At 47.5% G+C, this 7,151-nt stretch overlaps 1 long non-coding RNA gene across 1 annotated transcript; it reads left to right on the top strand.

Annotated features, from left to right (window-relative positions):
* The first annotated feature begins 4,913 nt into the window (after window positions 1-4,913).
* LOC140898906 (uncharacterized) lies at window positions 4,914-6,658 on the top strand. The gene is made up of 2 exons (XR_012155133.1): window positions 4,914-5,452; window positions 6,122-6,658. It is a non-coding gene; the product is annotated as an uncharacterized lncRNA (long non-coding RNA).
* Window positions 6,659-7,151: the final 493 nt, after the last annotated feature.

The raw sequence follows: 7,151 nt of genomic DNA, 5'->3' as shown, positions 1-7,151 counted from the left end.
GAGAATGTATATGATAAATTTCAACCTGAATCTAAATTTTATCAACAAGCTAAAATTAGGTTTTGTGGCAAGAAAATGTTTTTATTTATATTTTTCCTATAAAATTATAAAGTACAGCTATGAGTGAAACTTAAAAAGGTGTGACATTTATTTCTTTCAGATTCAAGAGAGACAGCATGCATTTATGAGAGCTAAGATTTTGAGAGACCTTTGCACAACTCTTCCATTCAGAGAGTAAGAGTCATCATTGGTTCTCTGAGGATGAGGGCTTTGCGGATGAATTTACCAGATGAGACCATGTGTTTCTTCTATGCTTTGTCTTTTTGCTGTGTACATACACACCCATACACTTGTTAATGGTCTGCTCCTAAGGAAAAGAAATTGTCTTTAGTTTATTAGAGAGACAAGGTTGGTGAATAATATCTTTTATTGAACCAACTTCTGTTGGTGAGAGAGACAAGCTTTCAAGCTACCCAGAACTCTTCCTCAAGTCTGGGAAAGGTACTCAGAGTGTCACAGCTAAATACAAGGTGGAACAGATAGTTTAGCTTAAGTAGTTAGCACATTTCCAAGAGACCATTCAAAGTGATGTGGCCTGTTAACACCCCTGTAGTCATAGGACAAAAACTGGCATTCGTGGGTTACAGATAGTTGTAATAAGCCATAAATCCAGTATCTTTATTAAGACCATGACTTTTAGTGTCTAGTAAAGTTACGAATTTAAGTTCCTAGGCTCATCTGTTGAAAGTGCTGTGCAGGTTTCCTTTGAGGATGAGGACTGATAAGTCAGATATAGAGTGATCGAATTGTGAAAAGTGTTCACCCACCATGCTACCTACACACATTAGGGCACCCCACCTTTTCCCAATTCGTAGGGCCCTTTAAATCACCCCCGAGCTACCAGCTGCAGATGCGGCTGGGAACCCTGGGGCTCGGGGGTGATTTAAAGGGCCCAGGGTTCCAGCTGCTGCTACCGCAGTTGAGCCCTGGGCCCTTTAAATCACTGAGGAGCCCTGGGGGCTCCCAGCTGCCACCACTACCCCGGGGCTCTGGGCTCTGGCAGAGCTTTAAAGGGCCTGGGGCTCCGCTTTGGTAGCGGCTGCCAGATCCCCGAGCCCTATAAATCCCAGCCTGAGCCCTGCTGCCCGAGCCCTGGGGTAGCGGCGGCCAGGCTCTGTCGGGGATGTAAAGGGCCCCGGGGCTTCAGCCGCCACTACCACCCCGGCCCTTTAAATCCACTCCGGAGCCCTGCTGCCACTAACCCAGGGCTTCGGCAGCAGGGCTCCAGTGGGGATTTAAAGGGCCCTGGGGCGGTAGCAGCGGCTGGAGCTCCAGGGCCGTTTAAATCCTCGCCAGAGCCCCCCCACCCCTACCCCAGGGTTCAGGCAGCAGGGCTCAGGCGGGGATTTAAAGGGCCGGGGCGGTAGTGGCGGCTGGAGCTCTGGGACCCTTTAAATCCCCGCCAGAGCCCCACCGCCACCGCTACCCAAGGGCTCGGGCAGCAGGGCTCAGGCGGAGATTTAAAGGACTTAGGGCTCCAGCAGCCCCTACCGCCCCGGCCCTTTAAATCCCCTCCGGAGCCCCGCCACCGCTACCCTAGGGCTTCGGCAGCAGGGCTCAGGTGGGGATTTAAAGAGCCCCGGGGGGTAGCGGTGGTTGGAGCTCCGGGGCCCTTTAAATCTCTGCCTGAGCCCTGCTGCCCAAGCCCTGGGGTAGTGGCGGCGGGGATTTAAAAGGCTGGGGCTGTAGCAGGGGCTGGAGCTCGGGGGCCCTTTAAATCCCCGCCGCCGCTACCCCAGGGCTTTAAATTGCCATCTGGGAAAGCCGGTCCCGGTACGGCGCACCAGCTCTTACTGGTACGCCGTACCAGGGCGTACCAGCTTACTTTCACCTCTGCCCGCACCCTTTCCCAGTACATAGGGCTCTGGGTGTATACTACTTCTGCAGGTTTTCAGGACCTTTTACCAGTGAAAGAGCCTTACACATAACCTCTATTTATTAACAATCACCAAAAACAGATTGTACATGCTACACATACAGTGCTCACCACTCCCAATAAGACAGATGAACGTTTCCCTGCTGGCCAGTCAGGATCAGGTCCCATCTCAGGGACTCCAGTTTCTGCACGGTGTCCTTGGCAGAGTGTTGAGGTCTGGCCGCTCTGATCTTTGGGGCTGTGCCCTGGAGTTGGTTCCCAAAGAACTTCCATTTGAACCCCAGTTTACATAGTGAAATTTGAGTCCTTTTTAGCTACACCTTAACCAATCATTATACTAAAATTTTACTAACCAATCCCAACATAGTGTAATAAAATTTTCTAACCAATCCTATCCCACCACCTTAATTAATTTACACCTAGCAAAATTAATTATACAACACACAGAAACAATTAAAGAACCAGACAGAGATCATACACACAAACCATAGGGAAATGGGGACCATAATGATAGAACAATAATGAAATGAGGATTTCACAACCAACTATTGATAAGTAGTTTCTTGTCAGACAGAATGCCATCACACTAACTTTTCATTAACCATCTTAAGATCTGTTTCTTTATCTGATGATAGTATAGTGGGGGGCCATTCGGACGGGGTCTCCTTTTTAGCAGCCTGATATTACATTGTTTTAATGTAATTTAGATGGAATGTGAGGATGTGACTTCCTGGTTCTCAGCTAATGGCTGCTGCTTGGCTGCCCTTTTAATCTGGCTGCAGACAAAGGCCTTAGGCTTTAGGCCTTACAATACGGCTGCAGACAAAGGCCTTATCCTTACAGGAAAGTGCTGTGCAGGTTCCCTTTGAGGATGAGGACTGACAGGTCAGATATAGAGTGATCGAATTGTGAAAAGTGTTCACCCACAGCTTTTATCATTTTCCTATGCGAGTTTATTCGAAAACATAGTGTTTGTCCGGTTTCAACCACATAATTGTTTTTGTGGCCTTCAGTGCACGGAATGTGGTGTACCACATGTTGTAATAGGCATGTATAGGACCCATGGATTTTGAAAGGTGTGTTGTTTGGGGGTGTTTGATCATAGTAGTAGTGGAGATAATTTCTGCAGATTTTATATGTATTGCTCTGGCGGGGTCTGGTGCCACTTTGAGTTGGTGTGTCCTGGTCTGTGGGGAGCTTACTTCTGATGAGGAGCTTGGAGAGGTTGGGAAGGTTGTTTGAAGGCCAGAAGAGGGGTTCAGGAAAGATTTCTTTCAGGATAGGGTCCCCATTGAGTATGGGTTGTAGCTGTTTGATGATACCCTGTATGGGATGGTAGGTGACAACTAGGCATTTGCAGTCAGAGAAGTTTTTATTTCTGTATTGAAGCAGTTTCTCACAGAGTATTTGGATGGCCTGTTCCATGATGGAATCTATTTCTCTGGTGGAGCACCCTTGTTTGGTGAAGGCAGTTTTGAGTGTGTTAAGGTGTATATCTCAGACTTTCTCCTTGTAGCATATTCTGTGGTATTTGAGTGCCTGGCTGTAGATAACAGATTTCTTGGTGTGTTTGGGGTGGTTAGTGGCTCAGTGAAGGTAGGTGTGGTGATCCAGGGCTTTCTCGTTTATAGTTATCTGTAGGGTTTCATTGTTGAAGCTGATCATGGTGTCCAGGAAGTTGATACTAGTGTGGGAGTGTTCCAGAGAGAGTTTAATGGATGTGTGGTGGTTGTTGAAGTTGTAGTGGAAATCTATGAGGGAGCGTGTGTCGTCTGTCCAGAGGATGAAAATATCATTGATGTATCTCAGATATATCATTGTTTTCATGGTTCATTTGTCCAGAAATTCTTCTTCAAGGTGGCCCATAAAGAGGTTGGCATATTGGGAAGCTGTCTTAGTACCCATGGCTGTTCTGATGGTTTGGACAAAATGTTAGTTATGTTAATATAAAATTGTTATGGGCGAGGATGAAATGGATGAGTTCAGCAATGTGTTGAGGGTGGATATCTGAGGATTGTCCATTATCTTGTAAATATTTGAAGTAGGCAGCTATGCCATCATTGTGAAGAATGTTGGTGTACAGTGATGTAACATCCATGGTGGCAAGGATAGCGTTCTGAGGCGGTAGTTAATGTTGCGGAGTTTGTGGAGGAAGTAGATTGTGTCCTGGAGGAAGCTGGCCCTTTGTGTGGTGAGTGATTTGAGGACTGTTTCCCAATATTCCTTCAGTGAGAGTGCCATGGCCAGATATAATGGATCTGCCTGGGTTCCCTTGTTTGTGTGTCTTGGGAAGCATGTAGAAGGTCCCTGGGGTGGGTTCTTGGGAGATGAGTTTTGTAGAGTTTCTCTTGGAGTTGTTTGGGGAAAGATTTGATGATATCCTTAAATTCCAGGGTAAGTTGTGGTGTAGGGTCTTCTTTGAGTTCTTTATAGTAGGAGGTGTCGAAGAGTTATTCGTTGGCTTCATTTGTTTATTAGAAAGTAATAACCTATTATAAACTATTTGGAAGCATGGGTTGTGACCTGAGGCACTGACAATCTGCCACTCACTCTTTTGAGTGTAAAGGGGAAAGTGTATAATTAAAAATGTGATTGTACATTAAAAAACTGCCTTTTGGCGACAAAGCAGTGAGCACGTACGCACTGCGATGTGAGTTTTGTCAGGAAAAATGCCCCATTTTGGCGACAAAATACTTCCACCCCATGAGAGACTTTTTTCTTTTCCCTTTGTTGATAATAAAGGAAAGAGCCACTGTAGACACCACACCTGTTTTAATCGCTTTATTTAGCCTCCAGGAAGTGTCCCACAATGCCCATCCTGACCATTCTTGTCAGCAGTTTGAACTCAGCTGGCCTGCAGCCAGGTAAACAACCATCCGCCCCTCCCCCTTGCAAGCCCCAAGAATTTTAAATTCCATTTCCTGCTTGCTGGTTCGGCCTGGGGAGGTCTCATCGCGTCTTCCCAGGTGACCATGGCTGGCTATCACACCAAACACTCTCCTATCTGGACCACCATGGAGCTGTTAGATCTGATCAGTATATGGGGAGAGGAGGCTGTGCAGTCCCAGCTGCACTTGACTCATGGAATTGGGATACCTATAGGCACATTTCTTGAGGCTTGTGCAAAAAGGCTGAGCGGGACACGCTGCAGCGCAGAGTGAAGATAAAGGAGCTGAGGCAGGTGTACCATAAAGCGAGGGAGGCAAACTGCTGCTCCGGTGCTGCACCTAAGACCTGCCGTTTCTCTAAGGAGCTGGAAGGTATCCTCGGTGGCAACCCCACTTCCATCACCAACAGCCCCCGGGGATACTTCAGAGGGAACAGAAGCAGCGGAAAGAGGACCTAATCCGGAGGATGAAGTTATTGATGAAGAGGTGGAGTTAGACGAGAATGTGCAGCTCCCGGTGGGGTCGCCCGGTGGGGCAGGCAGCCAGGAACTTTTCTCCCCTCCTGAGGTGCCTAGCCAGTCTCAGCAGCTGCTCTCCAGCGAGCAAGAAGCAGGAGATGAGACGCCTGGTAAGTAGCTGTGGCTTGTGTAGTGCAGAGGTAGGTTCAGGGCACAGAAATGTGGGAGGTTGGCTGTGTTTCTGTGAGCTGGATATTTCCCTGGGTAGCTGATCGGTACGGTGGAACAGGTGTTGATGCACGCCGAGCTATCGCAGGAATCCTCCAGAGAGATCTCCAGGAAAGTTTCCTGTGGGTACTCAGTAATCCTCTGCCAGAGGTTGCGTGGCAGTGCAGCTTTGTTCCTTCCCCCATTGTAGGACACTGTCCCACGCTATTCGGCAAACACTTGTGCAGGGACCAAAGTAGCACATAGGTGAGCTGCATATAGAGCAGGACGGAAGCTGCAAGCATGCAGTACATGTACCCTGGTTTCCCTGCTTACCCTCAGCAGTGACATGTCTGCTAGAATGATCCCTGCCTATGGAAAAGTTTGGGATAATTTTAGAATTAGTTCCCTGTAAAGCTGTACCACAACCCCTACAAAGTCCTTCTGTCCAGGTGCAGCCCCCTCTGGTCAACACTCAGCATGTTTTGTGTGCTTGCAGAGATGTGTGCCTGGCAAGGGTCAGTGAGAAAGTGATTGGTATATTGCAAAAGGTGCATATAAGTGAAATGTTTCAATGCTGTGCGTGAATTTAACAATCCTGCTTCTGTGCATTGTCCCCTGTGCTTCACCAGATGTGGCCTTCAGGAACACCACACACACTCTTGCCAACCATCTCCACCAGATAAGAAAGAGGCCAAAACACAGCAAAGAAGACATGTTTCGGGAGGTACTGCAGTCCTCCACTACAGAGAAAAGGGAACAAAAGGAGTGCTGGGAAGCCGAAAAGTAGGATAGAAAAGAGAATCAAGCATTTGCTAGGGACGCAACAGAGTGGATGATAAAAGTAATGGAGGAGCAAGCAGAAATGCTCACGTCTTTAATAATGCTGCAGAGTGAGCAGGTCCAGGCTCAATCTCCACTGCAGCACATGCACAATTCTTTACCAGCCCCCCTCCACTCTGCCCACACATTCCTTTCCACTTTCTGGGACTCCTCAGTTTCCTCTTCACTCCACCCCCTCACATAACTTTCACGATGATAACTGGACCTACACACAGTTGTGAGATCTGCCCTTTCCCAGTCCCTCCTTTCCCAGCAAGCATCTGTGTTTTGGTGAGTGTCACTGTGCTTTTACTTGATCAATAAAGGCAAAGTTTTATAATGGTAAATCATCTTATTTTGTTTTCTACAAATTCACATTGCAATCACTATGAGTACATGTACAGGCATTTTAATCATTTTTTTACTGGGATATGTGGCCCCAGATGTCAACATAGCCCCCTAGGGGAAAAAAATGGAATGCACCATGGAAGCAACTCTAAAAAAGATATACATTACTGCTGCTCATTGTCAAAGTGCTTCCTCAAAGCCTCCCTGATTTCAATTGCTGCCCTCTGGGCTCCTCTGACAGCCCTGGTATCTGGCCGCTCAAACTCAGCAGCCAAGCATCCTGCCTCAGCACTCCACCCCTGAGCAAACATTTCATCCTTCACAGAGATTATGCAAAGTGCAGCACACAGCTATGATCATGGGAATATTCTCCTCATTAAGGTCTGACCTGCCATAAAGGCAACATCAGCATGCTTTTAATCTGCCAAAGCACATTCAACTGTCATCTGGCACCTACTCAGCCTGTTGTTGAAACACTCCGTACTGCTGTCC

This window comes from Lepidochelys kempii, chromosome 15, assembly GCF_965140265.1.
Source record: "Lepidochelys kempii isolate rLepKem1 chromosome 15, rLepKem1.hap2, whole genome shotgun sequence".
Lineage (NCBI taxonomy): Eukaryota > Metazoa > Chordata > Testudines > Cheloniidae > Lepidochelys > Lepidochelys kempii.
This window is presented reverse-complemented; position numbering and strand designations above follow the sequence as displayed.